General features: G+C 37.5%; 1 protein-coding gene across 1 annotated transcript in view; it reads right to left on the bottom strand.

The window, feature by feature from the left end:
- Window positions 1-2,232, bottom strand: part of Slc8a1 (solute carrier family 8 member A1) — a 354,487-nt gene extending 352,255 nt beyond the window's left edge. Inside the window, exon 1 of the mRNA XM_031357163.1 lies at window positions 2,138-2,232. The gene's annotated coding sequence lies outside the window, so the exon portion shown is untranslated. The remainder of the gene's footprint in view (window positions 1-2,137) is intronic.
- Between the last annotated feature and the right edge of the window lie 21,137 nt (window positions 2,233-23,369).

The raw sequence follows: 23,369 nt of genomic DNA, 5'->3' as shown, positions 1-23,369 counted from the left end.
AATTAGAAGAACAAAAGTTTGATAGTCATTAATGTTACATATCACACATAAAAATAGCAGCCGATCATTTCTATCACTTAGAGTTGTTTCTTATATTTGTTTATGAGGGGGGAAAACAGGCACAGACATTTCACATGAGTGTGAATTTGAAATGTGCTTGGCTAAAAATGAGAGAGAAGTAGCCAGCAACAGGTATGCATTGCATCTCTTCAGTACTGCTGCCAGCATCAGCAGCCTTTCTATATGACCCTTCTGTATACTGAGACCTGGGAGGGTTCCTGCTGTGCTGTTTCTTTCTGAAAGCCAGCTGGTATTTGTTGTTTAGTTAAGCATTTTAGAGCCACTCTTTTGTTCTTTTCCAGGCCTGTTCCACTTTAGCTGAAGTTATGACAGCTTTGATCTTCTCTCTCCTCCCCTCTCTTCCTCTCTCCTCCTATCCTCTACCCTCTCCTATTCTCTCCCCTCCCCTCCCCTCCCATTCCCTTTCCTCTCCCCCTCTTCATTTCTTTTATTTTTCTTTCCCCTTCTTTTTCTTCTTACCTCTCTCTTTCTCTCTCCCAGAATATTAGTATTCTTTAGTGTAGTTTAATTTACCTTAGAAAGAGAACTGCTAAGTGTAAATGTGTTATTAATTTTAATGTACTACCAATGTAAATATATTGATAAAATAATAGTTTAATGCAAATTCCATTCTTTAGTTCTGTATCATGATAGTGATATTGCACCATTGAAATAAAACCACATCTCTTCTTTTCCTGTTTTATTTTTTTTGTTTGTTTAAGTGAAGTCAAGCACATATAACTTAGAAAAAACACTATGTATATACTTCCTCTATATTTGTCAAACCTTTCCCCAGAAATCTAACATACCCAGAGAACATTTTCCTGCACAGTATATCAAACAATACTTATTTATTCATTATTTCCATGTCATATTTGTTACCCGAGAAAGCTAATCATATTAAATATTTCTGCCCCCCACAACATCTTATGTTACACAAGTGAAACCTGAAATAAATGGGGAGCAGGTCAACATCCTACACACATGGTGCTTAACAATATAAATCCAGAGGCTAAATTTCATCATCCTTTAAAAGAATTATTTCAGTTTCATCCTAGGAAAAAACACATGTACTTTGTAGGCATACCTTATGTTTCCCTTCATAACTTTTATGAGTGTTTGGCAGATATATTTTGCTCACAATATTAATAGAACTCCTTCATTTAATGACCACAGTTTGGCAACTATACGGAATGGCATTTTAAAATGCAATGAACATGATTGGCTGGTTAACTGGCTTTCCAGAAACTAAAGTGTTCACAGGCCTGTGTTGTTACTCTCATCTTTATGTACACACTTTGACCTGGAATTCTGGAGTGGGAGCTTTTCCTATTCTGATGCGAGCCACGATTATCAAAGCACGACTAAGAAAATGATGATAATGTTTAGAAGAATCTTCTTTCAAGTGGTTAAGACTTTGTACCTCTACAGTGGAGAAAGAAGAAAAAAAATGCCAAGAATACTTAGAAATATGCAGGACGTATAGCCATTTAGCCATTTTAACTCACATGCAACATGCCTGTGAAAACAAACCCGAAATCTTTGAACAGGATGTGACCAATCTATGAGCTGCTGAGAAAAGCTGAAAAACTGACTTCAGTTGCTAAAAATAATAATGCCTTTTACCAACCTTCCCTTGTTCTTCCAAGAACTAGCCACATATGTATTTGCTAAGCTTCCACCAAGCATGTAAAAAACTCACACATTACACCCACCATACCCTAAAGCACACACAGTGTAGCAGAACCTCATGTAGCCCATTCCAAAACACACTGGCAATATTAAAGAAAAACTTGGTTCACACAAATCTGAATGATGAGTGACCCAGGAAAAACGAGATTTAATTAGCTAGCCAATCTGGGTTGTTACTTTCTCTTAGCAGTTAAACTGCCCTGCTTGGTGAAGGAGTAGGTGCTAAATACCTCAGTCATCAACCTCAACCCAAATCTCAGTCTCTGTCTAGTTTTTTTTTTTTTCAAAAATATTTTGGCATCCCTCCCTTAAGGACATCCAGGGCTCTGCTGGGAGTAGCGGCGTATCATCTCTTATGTAAGTTTCATAAAAGCTTTGCACCTACCTTTGTCAAGCCGTCTCTATCTGCAAGGGCTGAATGAGAAACCGACCAGCTCTGAAGGCTGTTCCAGCTTGACCAGAAAGAAAGGACCGGGGAAGCTTGTCCTTAGTGTCTGTGAGCATGGCTGCATAGCTGGCTCTTAGCTTATCTGTGCCTTTCGGCTTTCGCTTCCATACATGGACCTGTTCCCAACAGTAACGCCAAGCTGTCGAGAAGCTATCTGGCAGCTCTCAGACTCATCCAACACATGGGTGATAAAAATACACATATAGACATCCTTTCAGCCAGCCCGTTTCTCACCCACAATTCTGCCACTACACACTCTTACAAATATGCTTTAGATTGGCAGACTTAGTCTCCAGATTTTGGCGTATAATCAGTTTCTACCTGATTCAAACACAAAGCTTTCAGGGTGTGGGCTTGCTTAATTCTGGCTCCTCCTTACAGGCCTCTTCACACTGAGAGACTTAGTAATAAGATGATAATGGGACCTGAGAGACATTTATTAGATGAATGAATGAATGAGTGAATGAATGAATAGTAGCTGAATGAACACTACTCCCCTATTGCACTACATATGAATTATTAGATTTATTCTTGAAACATTTATTTAGCTGGAAACGATTCTTAACCCTTTCAAAGATTCTCCTTAAAGGAAAGACAGCAGAGGGGCAAAACTGTCAAAATCTCTCTGACAGAAGAGACAGGTTTTTATTGAAAGAGCTTTACATTTAGGTTACTATGGCAGGCCCACTAAGCTGGTAAGACTTGTGTGAGGTACTAGAATTTAGAAGATGTTTTTCAGTTACAGAACACAAGCCCAAGTGAATAAGAATTGTTACGTTTGTTCATTATCACTAAGTTTTTGTGGCATACTACTGATTTAATCCTTAATCAGGGAATAAATCTTGCTCCGATGAGTAGAGAGGGGGCCTTTTAATGGCATGTAAACCTAGTCTTTTTGTTTTGTTTGTTTTTTACTTGTTTGTAATTTAGGCTTTCATTTTTAAGGTTTTGTTTTAAAGGTGGAGTTATCCCTCTTATTCTCAATGTCTCTAATATGTGGCACTAATCCCTGAGTTCATTCGTTTTAGTTAAAAAAAAATCAATTTTATTGCTTCTCCCTTAGGGTAATTTCTGCAGGTGATATATACACAGGTACATATATAAAAATATTCTTTAATTTGAATTTGTTTTAAAATTTCTATTATAAATTAAAAAGGACAAACTGATATAGGGATGCCTTCCTCCAATCCCAGCATTCGGGAAATGGAGGCAAGAGGACCAGGACTTTAAAGTCATCCTTAACTGCACAGCAAGCATGGGCTGTGTAATGAGACCTTATCTCAAAACAAACAAACAAGAAAGGAGCACCAAAAGAATTATGGGGAAGAGAGAATTAGTAGCACATAACTATGTGGTAAAAGGAAGTAGAGACAAGAAGTATTGGTGGAAAGCTTAAGGAATCTCACTGGTAAGTACACTGCAGAAAAGCCACAGGCTCAGAATAATGATGTTTAATATATATATATATATATATATATATATATATGTAATATACATACATATTAGTATTATATATGTTATAATTATGTATATAATATTAATATATAAATTAATTACATTTTATTCTATAGCAAACTAGATGTAGTCTATTAAAACAATAATTTTAATTTATAACAAATATTAAGACAGATTATTTTTAAAAACTAAACTCATGTAGCCACGTACTGGGCATGGTTGATGGCCACCTAACACAGGAGCTATTTTTATGGTCACCTAACATAGGAGATATTAATGCTTAATCTTCCTTTGTCTTTTTCTATTAAGTCCTAAGCAAAACCCTTTATTTTGTTGTTGCCTGTATCTAGGGATGGCCAAGTAACAGTGTTTCAGCCAACTAGTTTTCAGCAGACTTGCAAGTGACCTCCCAGGGACGTTTTCATTTCCCTGTTATAGAATGACCCAGACTTTCTCTCTCTTCACCAACTTCCCCCTTGAAGAACAAACTTGAAGCCTCAAATTATATCAAAGTGCGATAGACTTTAGGACAAATGTTACACAGAACACAAGTAGAGTAGAAGCCAGAATTAAACAGCTATCCTTCAGTTCTTCCTACTGTCACTGAGTAGCTGCAGCAAGCCTGAAGGAACTAGACTTAACACTAAAGCCTGCATTCCAGATAATGAACTCAGATGAAAGGGCTATGTTCTGGTCATCACTCCACTAGCTGATCCTTTCTGACTGGTTGCATGGTACTGTTTACATCATGTAATTCTACTCCCTCTCCTGTCAAGACAACAGCTATTTTCCTTAAGACAGACTTTATTCCACAGACTAATATGATGTTGCATCTCTGGGCATTGTAAGATGCTAGGTATTTATTCTACAAGGGATTGATACATGGGCCCTACAGTGACTCTGCAGCTAAATATAACAGTGATGGGGTGTCTGCTTTCTGTCGAGAGGATTTGCAGACATTTGCTTTGACTGGCTGAACTTCAAAACTCTTGGGAATTCTGCTCTGATGTTAGGAATATCCAAGGTATGGAGTGCTTGTGTATTCCAAATTATGTTTGCCATTTTGAGCTTGCCAAATTGAATTGGCATGTTCTTGGTGAGGCTGCAGCAAAATGGGCCAGTTTCCTGATTTGTCTTGGATAGGCAGTATTCTAGGGAAAGAGAACTCCCAGGAGACTCAATAGACTCAGGAGGTTCTCTTTCCTCCCTACTCTTAGGGATGATTTACAGGTCACTTAAACATCTCATGAGAAAGATAAAATCCTTTCCAGGGAAAAAGGGCAAAAGGATTCCAGTGAACCTTAAGAGGGTTATGACTTTATGGATCAACATGTATTAGCCTTATTCTGAGAATAAAAAGTGATATCAGTTGTCTGGGTATGCTGTTTCTTTCAGGGTACATTGCAGCAGATCCACAATGAATGAAGAATCCACTTCATTCAATGAAGTAGATTGCATCTTTTGTGAAAAGTACATTCATACACACACACACACACACATACACACACACATACACACACACACTCCAGTTTCACATGAACATAGCCTCTGTCTTGTGACTCAACTCAGTGTCTCCTCTGAAGTTTTTACTTCTATCAGGTATTCTTAAAGACTCATAATTCTCCCCTTAACTTTTCTGCCTTTGTTTATTGAATTTTAACTCCTATACAACAGGAACTTTGCATTGTTTACTGGTGTATCTCCAGCATCCAGAAACATCTGTCCTATACAAATTAAACTTTAGCATGTATTTTTTGAAGAACCTAGTGCACTGCAAAATGAAAAAAAAAAAAGGATAATTGATGGTTAACTATCAACTAATGACCATTAACTTGGCAGCTCTCTGGTTGTATAAGAAGTTATAAACCACAGATAGCCTATTGTCCATGTGGATAAATATTGTGTGTAGATATAGGAAAAACAGAATTTTAAAATATCAGGAACAATCTGGTTTAAGCAGATAACCTGGGATTTCCAATTACTCAAGAATATTGGCCATTATTTTGTGCTGTTCCTTTGCATATTAATACAAAACATGGGATTTGATACTTATTATTAAGAATCATGACAATTAAAAAATATTACTGATACACAGTTATTGGCCAATCTATTATTTTTCTTTCCTTGAGAATGAAAGGCATAATAAATGATATGACAAGATTTGAAAGAATTTTGTGAAGGGTGGGTGGGCACATCACTCAACTGGAGGCTGTGCCTAATCTTTTCATATGATCTCTACAAGTTTTCCCTCTTCTTTGTGGGGTATTTCAGTTAATGTCATCCCCATCAAGTCTTTGGGAGCCTCTTGCCATCCTATTGTCTGGGACTTTCTGTTGGCCACCCTAATTCCCCATCCCCCATTGCTACATACCTCTGTTTAATCCCTGACCATCTGTACATCTCCCCATCCTCCTCCCTCATCTGATCTTGTCCCCCTCTTTTTGCTCCTGTCTAAAGGAAATTAAAGGACAAAGAGTGGAACAGAGAAAGGAAAGACCATCCAGAGACTATGTCACCTGGGGATTCATCCCATCTGCAGCCACCAAACCCAGTCACTATTGCAGATGTGAAGTGCTTGCTGATAGGAGCCTGATGTAACTGTCTTCTGATAGGCTCTGCCAGAGCCTGACAAATACAGAGGGGCATGCTCAGAGCCAAACGTTTGACTGAGCACTAGGTCCCCAATGGAGGAGTTAGAGAAAGAACTGAAGGAGCTGAAGGGGTTTGCATTCCCATAGAAAGAACAAATATCAACCAACCAGACTCCCCGGAGCTCCCAGGGACTATAACCACCAACCAAGGAGTACACATGAAGAAATTCATGGCTCCAGCCTCATATGTAGCTTGTCTGGCATCAATGGGAGGAGAGGCCCTTGGTCCTGTGAAGGCTTGATGCCACAGTATGGGGGAATACTAGAGCAGTGAGGTGGGAGTGGGTGGGTGGGAGGATGAGCACTGTCATAGAAGCAGGGGGGGAGGGGGTTGTGATAGGGCATTTGCACAGGGGAAACTGGGAATGGGGACAACATTTGAAATGTAAATAAATAAAATAATCAATAAAAATTTAAAAAACTAATAGTTTTCTAAAAAAACTATAAAATATGCATTATGCAGCTTCATTACATTTAAAAGGTTAGCTCCTGTTTATTTAAGCTGTACTTTAAAAATTAATTGAAATGTATGACTAGCTACATTTAGAAAAAAGAAAGAATTTTGAGGCAAGTGAATAGTGAAATACCTAGTTTTTTTCAAGATTTAAATCAGTTATAATTAACAACTATGAAGTAGAAATTTAGGTAGTCTATTCATCTATGTATATTTCTGTTTACTTTTAGTTCATACCAATACCGTGAATCAGTGGCTAAACCCAGAAGGATGATACCATCATCAGGATTCAAGTCTTGGCTGTGTGCAAATACAGCAAAAATATAATATGTATGGCTTTATATAAATGGAAAGAGTCCAAGAAAGGGATTTGCTTACTCTTGAAGAGTTGCCTCAGAACTCACCTGGTCTCAGGTTCCCATGGCCTGTCCTTAGCACCACACTTGATAAGATGATTTGAGTTTTATTTTCCTTGAGTTCAAACAGTACATGTCCAGATTTCTGCTGTAGAGAACAGCTTTACTGACACATAATACATATGCCATGCAGTCACTAGGTTAAGGTGTATAATTCAATGTTTTTAATATATTCATAGATATATATAAGCATCAACATAGTCTTTTCTAGAAATTTTATCACTTCCCTGTTTCTCTATTCTAGCCAGCACCAAGTCTTATTTCATTTTTTGTAGATTTTCTCACACAGACATAAGTGAATGTGCACACGTGTGCACACACAGAGACAGACAAAAAGACAGTCAGACAGACAGACATATGCACACATGCAGAAACACACACACACACACACACACAAGATGGAGATTCTGAGTTAGTTTCTGTTTCGTAATTTGAGGATCTACCCCATTGTTCACCAAAGCAGCTACACCAGTTTGCATCCTTTCAAAAATGTATGAGAGATTAGCTTCTCCATGTATGATTTGTTTTAGAGTCAGGCTCTCATATATCCCAGTATAACCATTACCTCCTTCTCTTTGGATCTTCTGAGAGCTGGGAACTGAATCATAGTTTTGTGCATCCTAGGCAAGCATTCCACCAGCTGTATTATCAGCCTGTTGGCATTTCTTAACCTCTAATGTCTGGATTTTAGCTCTTCTAGGACACATAACAGGGTCCATCATCATCGTTTCTGTCTTCAGTTCATTTATGACTCAAAGTGCGGAGCAACTTCTTATGTATGAATTGTCTGTATGTCTTCTTCATAAAATATTTACTAAGATGATTATATCATTTTAAAGTTATCGTGGTCATCATTCCAGAGTTGTATGTGTCTATACAATTCAGATGTAAGACCTTTATCCAATAAATGGTTGGGAAAGCAATCCCTGTCTGCTGTGTTGTTTTTAACTTTCTTCATGTGTGTCTTTAGAAGAATAAAAGGGTTTCAATTTTTGTGATGTTCAGTTTATTATTTTCTTCTTTGGCTCATTCTTTTGTTGTTGTATCTAAAGGCGTCTTTGCCAAATTCAAGGTCATGAATATTTTTCTTCTTTGTTTTATTCAAAGAATTGTATGGTTTTAGCTCTTAAATTTCAGTTTTTGAACCACTTTGAGTTACTTTCTTTGTTTTTAATTGAGCTTTGATGTGATCAGGAGCTTAATTACATTATTTTTCCTTGAATAACTAGTTATTTCAGCACTGCCAGTTAAGGCTAATTCTTCTCACTTACTGAATGGATTGACCCATCCTTGTTGAAAATCAATTGGATCTCCATCTGTGCCCCAGAGCTAAGGGTGTGCCATGGCACTCTATACCCAAATCTTGACTGGAGAGAGCTGGTCTCACAGTAGTGCTGTGACTCCTAAGTTCAAAGGTGATACAACCACTTTTGCTTCAATAACTGTCCAAAGAGAGACCCTCCAGAAGCACACAGGGTACAGGAACTGTGAAGTAGCCCGGGACAGGGTCCCTCTGGTCTCCATCAGTGCCCAGGAGCTAACCCTGTGACACAGCTCTCCACACCCAAATCCTGCATGGAGAGTGATGATCTCCCAGGAATGCTAGCACACTGAAGATCACAGGTTTACAGGCTCACAGGAGGGACAAGCTCTAGTCAGAGACAGCACGACCAACTAACACCAGACATAACCAGATGGTAAGAGGCAAGGGCAAGAACATAAACAGGAGAATACAAGGCTACTTGGCATAATCAGAACCTAGTTCTCCCACCACAACTAGCCATGGATACTTTAACACACCAGAAAAGCAAGACTCTGATTTAAAATCACATCTCATGATGATGATTGAGGACTTTAAGAAGGACATAAATAACTCCCTTAAAGAAATACAGGAGAGCACAGATAAACAACTTGAAGCCCTTAAAGAGGAAACACAAAAATCCCTTAAAGAACTACAGGAAAACACAACCAAACAAGTGAAGGAATTGAACAAAACCACCCATGATCTAAAAATGAAAATAGAAACAATAAAGAAATCACAAAGGAGATAACCCTGGAGATAAAAAACCTAGGAAAGAGATCAGGAGTCATAGATGCAAGCATCACCAACAGAATACAGGAGATAAAAGAGAGAATCTCAGGTGCAGAAGATACCATAGAAAACATTGACACAACAGTAAAAGAAAATGCAAAATCCAAAAAGCTCCCAACCCAAAACATCCAGGAAATCCAGGACACAATGAGAAGACCAAACCTAAGGATAATAGGTATAGAACAGGGTGAAGACTCCCAACTTAAAGGGCCACTAAACATCTTTAATAATGTCATAGAAGAAAACTTCCCTAACTGAAAGAAAAAATGCCCATAAAGATACAAGAATCCAACAGAACAATAAATAGATTGGAACAGAAAAGAAGTTCCTCCTATCACATAATAATCAAAACACCAAATGCACATATTATAGAAAGAATATTAAAAGTGGTAAGGGAAATAGGTCAAGTAACATATAAAGACAGGCTTATCAGAATTACACCAGACTTCTCAACAGAGACGCTAAAAGCCAGAAGACTCTGGGCAGATGTCATACAGACCCTAAGAGAACACAAAGGCCAGCCCAGGCTACTAAATCCAGCAAAAATCTCAATTGTCATAGATGGAAAAACCAAGATATTATATGACAAAATGAAGTTTAGGCAATATCTTTCCACAAATCCAACCTACAATGTTGTGGGAAATATTGAAAAAGTGAACTGGCAAATTCTTGTTCTAGAGCCATCAACTGTTGGGCCTCAGGCCTCTAGCCAGGTGATCTCAACTTGGCAGTCTTTCTGCCAGTTAACTCTCCAGTGCCTTCCCCCCCAACCCCCGAGTTCCTCTCACTCTCATGCAAAGCCCCCTGCACCCCATTGTCAGCCATCATAACACCAAATTACCTGGTAGAATTAAAACTCTTAAACCTCATAGTTAACCAATCAGATTTATGTATCAATAAGATCACAAGTTACATGATGACAATAAAATAATTTCAGAGCCAACTGATAATGACAAAAGCTTTATCCCAATTATTCTACCCTTATGATTTCATAACTGTGGCTGGTTTAAGCCATGCTGGTTCATGTCCACCTCCAACCTTTTTTCTTTCTCTCCTGATGTCTCTATCTTGACTGGATCTGGCTGAAAGTCCAGGACATCAGGAGTTCAACCAGGTCAGTTCAGCATGTTTCATGAGGAGATTCACCAAAGCTGTATATTCTGTAATATACAAGTCTCAAAACAAAATTTTAGTGTCACCAAGATAACCTTTTTCCTAAAATAGCAAATCCTTCAGTTGGTAACCAGAAAACCCTTTTTGACCTCTCTCCCAAGAGGTATAATATAATCACATAATTCAAAATCACACCCATTTTGAGATTTAAAACAATCCAAACCAAATTAAATAAACTGTATGTGCCTATTCTAGGCCTTGAGTATTTGCCAAGCTGGATAAGAACCCAAGATTCCTGTGAGGCCCATGCTAGACAGAATTTGAGTATCCTGTGAGGTGTATAAAGCAGTCTTTATATGATCTTACTGTTCAGCTCTCTGTCTAGAGCAGACATCTTCTTATACCATATATCTTTTTGGCTCTCTGCCTGGATCCACAGACATATTTATTAATATCTGTATAATGTCTATCTGTTGATCTCTCTACCTGGAGCCATAGACAATATTAATTAAAATCTGTAAATAGCAGGCAATTATTATCACTGCCCCTCTTCTGAGAGCCAGTGTCTAATTTTCCCTATCCTAGTTCCGAACCACAGGATTAATTTTCCATGTGATTTGGATAAAATCTGTATATGATTCTTTCCTAAAAGCAAGTAATCCCAATTTTATAAATTTACAGTTCAATCCATCTCTGCCCTAAGAAGTAGGAAACTTCATTCTCCTGACTCAGAGTGGCTTGCAATTCCTCACAGCAGGGGATATCAGTGCTTTGCTTCAATTCCCACTCTTGAGTCTACATGACTCATCTAGCACTACCTTTCTCTCACTTAGAAAATGAAACTTTAACTCTCAGGCTACTAATCTCAAATTTCTAGTGGATTCTTGCCCAACACATTGGTTCTCCACCTGTTGTGGGAAATATTAAAAAAAAAAGAACTGCCAAGTTCCCAGGCTCCATGCAGCTATTCTCTTCCCACCAACTCTTCTGCCTCCATGGCTAGCCACATGCAGCATCTGATTGTTGTGTTCCCAGTTCAGGTTCGATTGTCTAGGAGCTGCTAGTTCCTTCTCTACTTTAATCCCCCTGTGGTCAGCAGTCCCACCTTCCCAGTATACAAATTTAACTGCCAACCTTGCAGTTAGAAATCACAATACCCAGTAACCCAGTAAAAAGCAAAACTCTTAATGCTTATAGTAAAAAAATCAAATTTATGTATCAATAAAATCACAAATTACATGATGCCAATACAATAATTTTAGAGCCAATTGATAATGATAAAAGCTTTATACCAATTATTATAACCTTATGATATCATAACTGTGTCTAGTTCAAGCCATACTGGTTCATGTCCATCTCCATTTTCTTCTCTTTCTCTCATCTAAGCTCTCCATTTCTGCAAATATTGGCTCAGTCTCCATTTTCCCTGTGTAATCACAGGTCTCCTGCTGCCCTAATGTGATTGGACAGGGAAAATCCTTTAACATTTTCCACCTGGTGGATTTTTTCTTAATTACAAATATGTGAGAGCTAAATTCCTGAACTTGTGATTTAATTGTAAACCTCAGCCAATGGAACAACTGCACTTTAACTATAATTTTTAAGTTTCCCTTGCAACACCAGAGTACAGCCATAACTTTTGAAAGAAAAACTCAACCTCCAACAAATAATCCAGTCTCTTCAAAAACACCAATTGAATCATCCCCATGCTACAACATTTGGCTACCAGTTCCTGCACATGATTGCATGATGGTGCAGCCTCTAATTCCTCACCAAAGAGACACTGCTCTAAATCCTTTCTTTTATACGTATCATCTCTAGGATAAGAATTACATAAAATATTATTCCAATTTAGACATATCTTTAGAGACCTATTTCCCTGGGTTAGCTCATGCCACATGTTGCTGTCTAGAATGCCTCCAATCCCAAGTTACCAGTTTTAAGCCAGCTTTCTGTTACCAATGTTACAAATGTCTAATCATACCCATTATATAGACTATGTTGTTTGTGTTCTCATTACCTCTCACGTGTCTATAGAAGTTCTTTGTCATGTGGATTCATCATTCCTCTCATGTGTTAATGTGGATTCATCTACAAAGAAAGTTTTAACACCCTATTATGAAGCTGTTTCTGTGTTAATACAGAATTGTAGGATAAAAATCACAAAAGTATTTTGGGAAAGAACCTGATGAAATATTTATTCCTTATTCTAAACAGCAATTAAATTGTTAATTGGAGAATACTGATATTTGGTCTATTGCATGTGCAAAATTTTCTGGCAAAATTGATAATCATTATCCAAAAGACAAGTTGTTATAATTCACCTCTATGCATGCTTTTGTATTTCCTATAAATTTACACATGCAGCCCATAAAAAATGCTCTCACTGTATTTACAGATGGCTCATCTAATGGAAAGGCAGCACATGTTCATTCTCTTGAGTTTCCCCCTGCTTCAGCACAAATAATTGAACTATGTGCTATAGCTGTTGTTTTTGAAATGATGAAAATTCAAACTTTCAATTTGTATACTGATAGCCAATATACAGTTTATATTTTGCAATTGCTTGAATTGTTCCCTTTTGAGATACTAATTCTCAATTTTTGCAATTATGTATGCAAATTCAACCCAATTTAAGAGAACATATAGTTCCTTATTTGTAGGACATTTAAGAGCTCATACTGGATTGTCTGGACCCCTTAGTGAGGACAATGCCACAGCAGATTTGTACGCCAGGAAGGGTATAGGACTTACACAGGAACACTTAGCCAAAAAAACCTCATTCTTTATATTATCAAAATAGTAATAGCTTGTGACAACAATTTGGTATTTCTAGAGAATGTGCACATCAAATTGTAAAGACTTGTCCTGAATATCCTCAATTTATACCTGTACCACACAATAGTGTTAATCCACAAGGACTTATAGCTAATCAATTATGGTAAATGAATGTTACTCATATTTCTCATTTTAGAAAATTAATATATGTACATGTGACTATTGACACCTTCTTAGGCTTTATAGTTGCAAATGCTTTAACAGGAGAAGCAACTAAAAATATAATTAGTCATTGCCTACATTGTTTTTCTATGCTGAGTGTTCCAAATCTGATTAAAACAGATAATAGAAATGACTATTGCAGGCATGCATTTGAGACTTTCTGTTGACAACTTAATATTACCCATATTACTGGAATTCCTTCTAATCCACAAGGACAAGGTATTGGGAAACAGGTATAAAGAAACTTTAAAACAATATCTTCATAAAATAAAAAAGGGGGAGATAATCTCCATACAGCACAAATTTATTTAAATCATGTTCTTTTTACTTACAATTTTAAAAATTTTGGATGCCAAGGAACTCTCTGCCAAGTGTCTATGGCACCCGACAACTAGGCATACTTATGCCTAGGTGAAATGGAAGGATCTACATACTGACATATGGCATGATCCTGATCAGATATTTCATTTGGAGAAGAGGGCATGTTTGTGTTTTTTTTTTTTTTTTTTTTTTTTCTGCAGATGCTGAAGGAGCATGCTAGCTCCTAGGGTGATTGTTGAAAATGCTGATGCTGGGACGAAGAATGATGTTGACCTTGTGAGCTTGTTGAGTGCCCTGACAATAGTGACAGGGAAGGTGTATGGGACGTATGTTCCTGACCCATCTTTGCTTGCCTATGTCCCAGAGTGGACAAGCTGCCTTGCTTCAAGCTTTTAGAGCTTATGGGACAGAGAACATGAATTCTGTGGAAACTGCCTTCAAAAATTAATCAAAATGAGAAATTATAATGACTCTTTTCTTTCCTTTAATGTGACCAGTTATTTTGACTCAATCATGGACTGGTCTAGACATCAAACCAATATTAAAAAAAGGAAATAACAGTCTTCATTTGGAAGACTTGTTCAGGACATTTTCAAAGACATATTTAAAAACTGACTGCTGCCTTGTATGAAATTACATTTGCAGTGGATAAAATTGTGACAGGATCTGGATTTCAAATGAGCGTTACTGCATGTGTTAAAACTCCTAATCTTTAGCTGGGCAGTGGTGGCACATGCCTTTAATCCCAGCACTTGGGAGGCAGAGGCAGGTAGATTTCTGAGTTCAAGGCCAGCCTGGTCTACAGAGTGAGTTCCAGGACAGCCAGGGCTACACAGAGAAACCCTGTCTCGAAAAACAAAAAACAAAACAAACAAACAAACAAAAACTCCTAATCTTTTATTAATTGGTCATGTTAAAATTACTTTTGTTTCTTCTATAGTATTTAATTCAAGATGTATTGAGTGTACACTTCTTAATTGTGTTTGTGTATTAAAAACTAGCATGTCTGTTATGGTAGTCTACCAACTAGATTTTGTTATATTATCTGTATTACGGGACATTATTACTCTGAAAAATGATTCCAAGTATGGGAAGAATTGAGTCAGGTTTTAAGCAAAATCAAGAGGGTAGTGGGTTTGATTATTGCTAGTATAGCAGCTTTGATTATATAAATAGATAGCATCACTGCTTCTGCAATTGCTTTGACACAAGAAATTAAGACCGCTACTTTTGATAATCATTTAGCCAAAGATGTTACTAGTTATTTGAGTATTCAAGAGGATTTAGATAGGCATTTGGAACAATGGATTGATGCTCTTTATGATACTATTCCAATTATTGGGGAGGAGGTTCAGAGTTTAAGAGTAAGAAGATATCTTGAGTGTCATGCCAAACACCAGTGGATTTTTGTTACTTCTAAAATTTACAATGACAGTCACTATAATTGGGAAAATGTTCAAAGACACTTACAGTGTATTTGGCATAATTCTTACACCTCTCTGGATGTTTTAACTTTGCATACAGCGATTATAAATTTAAAGAATGCTGCTCTGCTGAGTTTTGATGCTGCAGATACTGCTGATAAAATTATTTGTGGCCTGAGGTCAGTATTTCCATCTTGGTCAAGCTTCAAGAATGGCATATATAGCTTGATCTTGCTATCCTTTCTTGTTTTAGGAATACTTTTATTCCTGTACATTGTGATAAGGCTTGCCTTTAACAACATGTTGGCAGCCAAAATGCCTGGCTTGAAACAAAAATGAACCCCTAGACAGAGTTACTAATTTAACAGGCTGGCAGCCAACAATGGGTAAGTCCTGCACAGAGCACACCAACCTAAGACAAGTACATTGCTTTTGATAATGCATTTTTCACGATGGCAAAGGAAGATATTCTTGTCAGAACCACCTAATACAGGCACAGTCTTATTTATAAAATAAAAAGGGGGAGGTGTTGAAAGCTTTGGGGGCCACTTTGCAGAAATCTGCCACTGGCTGAGGAGAAGGAAACGGGCTTCAGGCAGGAATCTAATTTTAGGTTAGAACAGGGAAGTTAGTTTCATGCAAGAATATGACTTTGGGCTATGACAGAGAAGTAGGCTCAGATATCTTGGTCATCCTGATAAGCCCTTAGAAACAGTGATCACAAAAGTGATCATGGGACTTGGTTTATTACTTGTTTGTTCTGTTCCTTGACTATTTGTGTTTATTTTCTTGCTTGTTCCTTAACCTAGAACTGACCTTATTACTTTCATGAGATTAAAATGGTTTAAAAGCAGTCTGAGAAAAAAAATAAATCCAGCTCAGCCTCAGAACTGGCTGGGGTTATGTTACAATGTTGTCTAATCATCTTTTTTTCTTTTTAATTCTCACTCCTCTGCTGGAGAACCTGTTGACTGACTGAGCTAGCTTGGTCAGATGGCGTCCAACATGGGGCTCCAGTAAGTGCGGTACAGTGAAGGACATCACAGGAAGTGCATGCGAAGGAAAGTAAAGAAGATTTGGGCCAGAGGTGAATAAACCTTGTAGGAGGACCAAGTAACAGTAAAATGTGTTTTGTGTATGTGTTTAGAGTTATGCTAAAATCTAGAGAAGTGAAGGTAATTCTCATAGAATTCTTTCAGTCTTTGGACCCTGAGTAATGATAGTTTACACCCTAGACATGAGAGAGAATGGGTTTGAGAAAAGCAGTCCTCCCCTACTATCTAGGGATGCTTTAGCGAAAGAGAAGGAAAATGAATATAAGCTATTTCAGAGTTCTCCTAAGGACAGAAGGAGATCAGGCGGCATATTGCTTCCTCTCTGGCTCCTACTGGAAGTATGCTTAGTTCTGGGTCCCTTAGGTAGGACATCATCTAGTTCTTCCCTCTCTGTCTATTTTCTGTCCTTGGTGCACCAATCTGTCCATGTCTGTCAATTTATGCTTGTGTTTTTGTTTCATTCCTTGAATGTTCTGTGTTTCATGTTCAAAAGAATAATTGGTTAAAACTTTATCTGCTGGTTGTTCACCCTTGATTTAGTTTTAACTCATTTCAAAAAAAAAAAAAAAAAAAAAAAAAAAAAAAAAAAAAAAAAAAAAAAAAAGCAGTCTCAATTGGCCTTTGGAGTCCTGCATCTGTGGTTAGGAGTCTAGCATAGCTGGAGAAGCCTTGCCAGGAGTTGATTGTCTGTCAAAGCCACTCTTAAAGGAGCCAGAAGCTTCTCAGATTCTATGGTAAGGGAATTGATATTGTTTCTTCTAGAAAAATCTCTGTGACTGATTATTGGGTTCAGTAAGTGACAATGTGTTCCTCTCTTGAAATTACAGCTGGAAAAATTAATTTTGTCTGGTTTAAATAAGTAAATGTATGTAGTCACTTCATTTTTGTTTCTGACTGGTTTTAAAAGTATAAATGTGTCCTGCATGACTTGGCATATATTATTGGCTCATAAGTTACTGAGTATGATTAAAAATTTGTAACATTGGTATCAGAACTGGTAACTCGGGATTAGAGACATTATAGACAGTAACATGTGGCCTAAACCAACCCAGGGAAACAGGTCTCTAAAGATATGTCTAAATTGGGATAATATTTTATGTAATTCTTATTCTAGAAATGAGACATATAAAAGAAAGGATTTAGGGCATTGTCTCTTTGTTTAGGAATTAGAGGCTGCACTATCATGCTTTCAGGTGCAGGAACTGGTAGCCAAATGTTGTAGCATTGGGGGTGACTCACTTGGTGTTTTTGGAGAGACTGGATTGTTTGTTGGAGATTGAGCTTTGCTTTCAAAAGTTATGGTTGTGCTCTAGTGTTGCAAAGCAAACTTAAAAATTATAGTTAAACTGCCATTGTTCCATTGGGTGTAGTTTCCAAATCACAAGTTCAGGATTTTAACTCACACATATTTGTAGTTAAGAAATATCTAGCAGGTGGAGAATGTTGCAAGATTTTCCCTGTTCAGTCACACTAGGGTAGCAGGAGGCCTGTGGTTGGACAGGGAAAAGGGAGGCAGAGCGAAGAGTTGCAGAGACAGAGACTGTAGGAGAAAGAGAGAGAGAGGAGAATGGAGGTGGATGTGAACCAGCTTGGCCTGAATCAGTCAAAGTTATGATTTTATTAGGATAGAATAATTGGCATAAAGCTTTTATCATTATCAATTGGCTCTAAAATTATTGTATTGGCATCATATAAATTGTGATTTTGTTGATCCATAAATCTGATCGGTTAACTATAAACATTAAGAGTTTTGATTCTACTGGGTAATTCAGTGTTGTGATGGCTGACTGTGGGTGTGTGGGGCATTGTGTGGTAGCGAGAGCTGTCCCTGCAGGAGATTTGAGCCCTGTGTCCAAGCAAGACCAGAGAGTTGGCGAGTTGAGAGAAGCAGGAACACAGAGAGTTGGTCAGCTAAATTTTAATATTTTAAATACTAAAATATTAAATTAGCTAAATTTAATAGAATTACAAAGGATAATAAATGGAAAACTCCAACAGAAAGAGGGAAACTGCACTTTACAAAAAGCAAGAAAGTAATCTTCTTTCAACAAACCCAAAAGAAGATAGCCACACAAACATAATTCTCTCTATAACAACAAAATAAACAGGAAGCAACAATCACTTTTCCTTAATGTCTCTTAATATCAATGGACTCAATTCCCCAATAAAAAGACAGACTGGCAGACTGGATACATTAACAGGACCCAGAATTTTGCAGCATACAGGAAACATACTTCAGTGACAAAGACAGACACTACCTCAGATTAAAAGGCTGGAAACCAATTTTCTGAGCAAATGGTAGCAAAAAACAAGCTGGAGTAGCCATTCTGATATAGAATAAAATCGACTTTCAACCAAAAGTAATCAAAAAAGGTAAGGAAGGACACTTCACACTTGTCAAAGAAAAAAAAAATCTACCAAATAAACTCTCAATTCTGAACACCTATGCTTCAAATGCAAGGGCACCCACATTCATAAAAGAAACTTTACTAAAGCTCAAAGCACACATCACATCTCACACAATAATAGTGGGAGACTTCAACACCCCACTTTCATCAACAGACAGGCCATGGAAACTGAAACTAAACAGATACACAGTGAAACTAACAGATGTTATGAACTAAAAGGATTTAACATATATATATATATACATATATATATATATATATATGTATATATATATAACATTTTATCCTAAAACAAAGGAATATACCTTCTTTTCAGCACCTCTTGAACCTTCTCCAAATTGAGAACATAATTGGTCACAAAACAGGCCTCAACAGATACAAAAAGATTGAAATAATGCCATGCATCCTATCAGATCACCACTGAATAAAGCTGGTCTTCAATAACAAAACAACAACAACAACAAAACAACAAACCAGAAAGCCCACATACAAGTGGAAGCTGAACAAGGTTCTACTCAATGATAACTTGATCAAGGAAGAAATAAAGGAAGAAATCAAAGACTTTTTAGAATTTAATGAAAATGAATGCACAACACACCCAATGAAATAGTGCTAAGAGGAAAACTCATAGCTCTGAATGCCTCCAAAAAGAATGTGGAGAGACAATACACCAGAAGCTTGACAACACATCTGAAAAATCTAGAACTAAAACAAGCAAATACATATAAGAGTCGACTCCAGGAAATATTCAAACACAGAGCTGAAATCAACGGAGTAGAAACAAAAATCACTATACAAAGAATCAACAAAACCAGGAGCTGATTCTTTGAGAAAATCAACAAGGTAGATAAACTCTTAGCCAGATTAACCAGAGGGTATAGCAACAGTATCTAAATGAACAAAATCAGAAATGAAAAGGGAGATATAACAGCAGAAACTGAGGAAATTAAAAAAAATTATCAGAGCCTACCATAAAAGACTATACTCAACAAAATTGGAAAATCTTGTTGAAATGGTCAATTTTCTAGACAGAAACCAGGTACCAAAGTTAAATCAGAATCAGTTAAACCATCTAAACTGTCCCATAATCTCTAAAGAAATAGCAGCAGTCATCAAAAGTCTCCTAACCAAAAAAATCCCAGGGTCAGATGGGTTTAGTGGAGAATTCTATCAAATCTTCAAAGAAGACCAAATACCAATACTCTTCAAACTATTCCACAAAATAGAAACAGATGGGATACTACCTAATTCGTTCTATGAAGCCACAATTACACTTGTACCTAAACCACATAAAGACCTAACAAAGAAAGAAAACATCGGACCAATTTCCCTTATGAATATTGATGCAAAAATACTCAATAAAATTCCTGCAAACTGAATCTAAGAATACAACAAAATGATTATATAACATGATCAAGTTAATACCAGGGATGCAAGGATGGTTAATTATACATAAATACAGCAACTTAATCCTCCATGTAACCAAACTCAAAGGAGAAAACCACATGATCTCATTAGATGCTGTGAAAGCATTTGATAAAATCCAACACCACTTCATGTTAAAAGTCTTGGAAAGATCGGAATTCAAGGCCCGTACCTATATATACTAAAAGCAGTATACAGCAAACCAGTAGCCAACATCACACTAAATGGAGAGAAACTTGAAGCAATCCCACTAATTTCAGGAACTAGACAAGGCTGCCCACCCTGTTCCTACCTATTCAATATTGTAGTTGAAGTCCTAGCCAGAACAATTATACAACAAAAGGAGGTCAAAGGGATACAAATTGGAAAAGAAGAAGTCAAAATATCACTATTTGTAAATAATATGGTAGTATACTGAAGTTACCCAAAAATTCTACCACAGAACTTCTATAGCTGATGACCAACTTCATCAAAGTGGCTGGATATAAGATTGACTTATACAATTCAGTGGCCTTCCTCTACACAAAGGATAAACAAGCTGAGAGTGAAATTAGGGAAATTACACCCTTCACAATAGTCACAAATAACTTAAAATCCCTTGGTGTGACTCTAGCCATGCAAGTGAAAGATCTGTATGATTAAAAACTTCAAGTTTCTGAAGAAAAAAAAATTGAAGAAGATCTCAGAAGATGGAAAAATCTCCTGTGCTCAGGATTAATATAGTAAAAATGACTATTTTGCCAAAAGCAATCTACAGATTCAATGCAATCCCTATCAAAATTCCCACTCGATTCTTCATAGTTTTATAAAGAGCAATTTGCAAATTCATTTGGAATAACCAAAAACCCAGGACAGTGAAAATTATTCTCAACAATATAAGAACTTCTGGAGGAATCACCATCCCTGAACTCAAGTTGTATTACAGAGCAATCATGGTAAAAACTGTCTAGTATTGAAGCAGAGATAGGCAGGTACATCAATGGAATAGAAGAATTAAAGACCCAGAAAGTAACTCATACACATGGTCACTTGATCTTTGACAATGGAGTTCAAGCCATCCAGTGGAAAAAAGACAGCATGTTCAACAAATGGTGCTGGTTCAACTGGAGGTCATCATGTACAAGAATGCAAATCAATCCATTCTTATCTCCCGGTACAAAACTCAAGTTCAAGTGGATCAAGTACCTCCACATAAAACCTGATACACTGAAACTAATAAAAAAGAAAGTATGGAAGAGACTGGAGCACATAGGCACAGGGGAAATTTTCCTGAACAGAACACCAATAGCTCATGCTCTAAGATCAAGAATTGACAAATGGAACCACATAAAATTACCAAGCTTCTGTAAGGCAAAGGACAATGTTGAAAGGACAAAATGGCAACCAACAGATTGGGAAAAGATCTTTACCAATCTTATATTCAATAGAGGGCTAATATCCAATATATACAAAGATCTCAAGAAGTTAGACTCCAGAGAATCAAATAACCCTATTAAAAATGGGGTACAGAGCTAAACAAAGAATTCCCAACTGAGGAATATCGAATGGCTGAGAAACACCAAAATAAATGTTCAACATCCTTAGTCATCAGGGAAATATAAATCAAAACAACTCCAAGCTTTCACCTCACACCAATCAGAATGGCTAAGATCAAAAAGTCAGGTGACAGCAGATACTGGTGAGGATATGGAGAAAGAGCAACACTCCTTCATTGTTGGTGAAATTACAAGCTGGTACAACCACTCTGGAAATCAGTCTCATGGTTCCTCAGAAAATTGGACATCTACCTGAGGACCCAGCTATACCACTCCTTGGCAGATACCCAAAAGATTCTCCCACATATAACAAGGACACATGCTATACTATGTTCATAGAACCCTTATTTATAATAGCCAGAAGTTGGGAACAACCCAGATGTCCTTCAACAGAAGAACGGATACAGAAAATGTGGTACATGTACACAATGGAGTACTACTCAGCTATTAAAAACAATAAATTTATGAAATTCTTAGGGAAATGGATGGATCTGGAAAATATCATCCTGAGTGAGGTAACCCAATCACAAAAGAACAAACACGATATGCACTCTCTGATAAGTGGTTATTACCCCAGAAGTTTGGAATACAGGAAGAACAACCCACAAACCACAAGGAACTCAAGAAGAAGGAAGACCAAAAGGTGGACAGTGCATTCCTTCTTAAAAGGGGGAACCAAATACCCACAGAAGGAGTTGCAGAGATTAACTATGGAGCAGAGACTGAAGAAAGGGCAAGCCAGCCTAAATATAGCTATCTCCTGAGAGGCTCTGACAGTACCTGAATAATACAGATGTAGAGGCTCTCAGCCATCCATTGAACTGAGTACAGGGTCCCCAAAGAAGGAGTTAGAGAAAGGACCAATGGAGCTGAGGGGTTTGCAGCACCTTAGGACGAACAACAATATGAACTAACTAGTACCCTCAGAGCTCCCAGGGTCTCAACCACCAACCAAGGACCGCACATGGAGGGGTCTGATTGTTCTGGCAGCATGTGTATAGTAGAGGATTGCAATTTGATCATCAATAGGAGGAGAGGAGCTTGGCCCTGTGAAAGTTCTGTGCCCCAGTGTAGGGGAATGCGAGGGCCAATAAGTGGGAGAGGGAGGGGTGGCAGGCATGGGGAGGGGGAAGGAACAGGGGTTTTTGTTGTTTTTGTTTGTTTCTTTGTTTTTTGGAGGGGAAACTGAGAATGGAGAAATTTACATGTAAATAAACAAAATATCTAATAAAAAAATAAAGTTATTAGGTTGAACAGAAAAAAACAACAATGACTTCATGAAATTCTTAGACAAATGAATGGAGCAAGAAAATATCATCTTGAGTGAGGTAACCCAGTCACAAAAGAACACACATGTTATGTACTCACTGACAAATGGATATTAGTCCAAGAGCTCTTAACATTCAACATACAATTCACATACCATATGAAGCTCAAGAAGAAGGAAGACAAAAGTATGGATGTTTCAGTCCTTCTCAGTAGGTGGAACACAGTATTCATGGGAGGTAGAGGGTAGGAGGGACTTGGGAGGAAGAAAGGAGGGGGAGAGGGGAAAAGGAGGCAGGCTGAGGTATGGGAGATGTGGATGATATACAGTGGGTCAGGAATTTGAATAGAGGTGTGTAGCAATGTGGGATGGGGAACTGGTGGTATTCACAAGCAAGTCCCAGATGCCAGGAAAGTAAGAGGCTCCCAAGACCCAACCGGGATGATATAAGCTGAAATGCCCAACAAAGGGAAGGAAGAACCTGTAGAGACTATATCCATTGGTTAGCAAGGCCCTTGGTTTGGGCATATGGCCACCCACTCATCTCCAAATT

The sequence above is a fragment of the Mastomys coucha genome, unplaced genomic scaffold (genome assembly GCF_008632895.1).
Source record: "Mastomys coucha isolate ucsf_1 unplaced genomic scaffold, UCSF_Mcou_1 pScaffold6, whole genome shotgun sequence".
NCBI classification, from domain to species: Eukaryota; Metazoa; Chordata; class Mammalia; order Rodentia; family Muridae; genus Mastomys; species Mastomys coucha.
The sequence above is the reverse complement of the archived record's forward strand: the minus strand, read 5'-3'. Positions and strand labels throughout refer to the sequence as shown.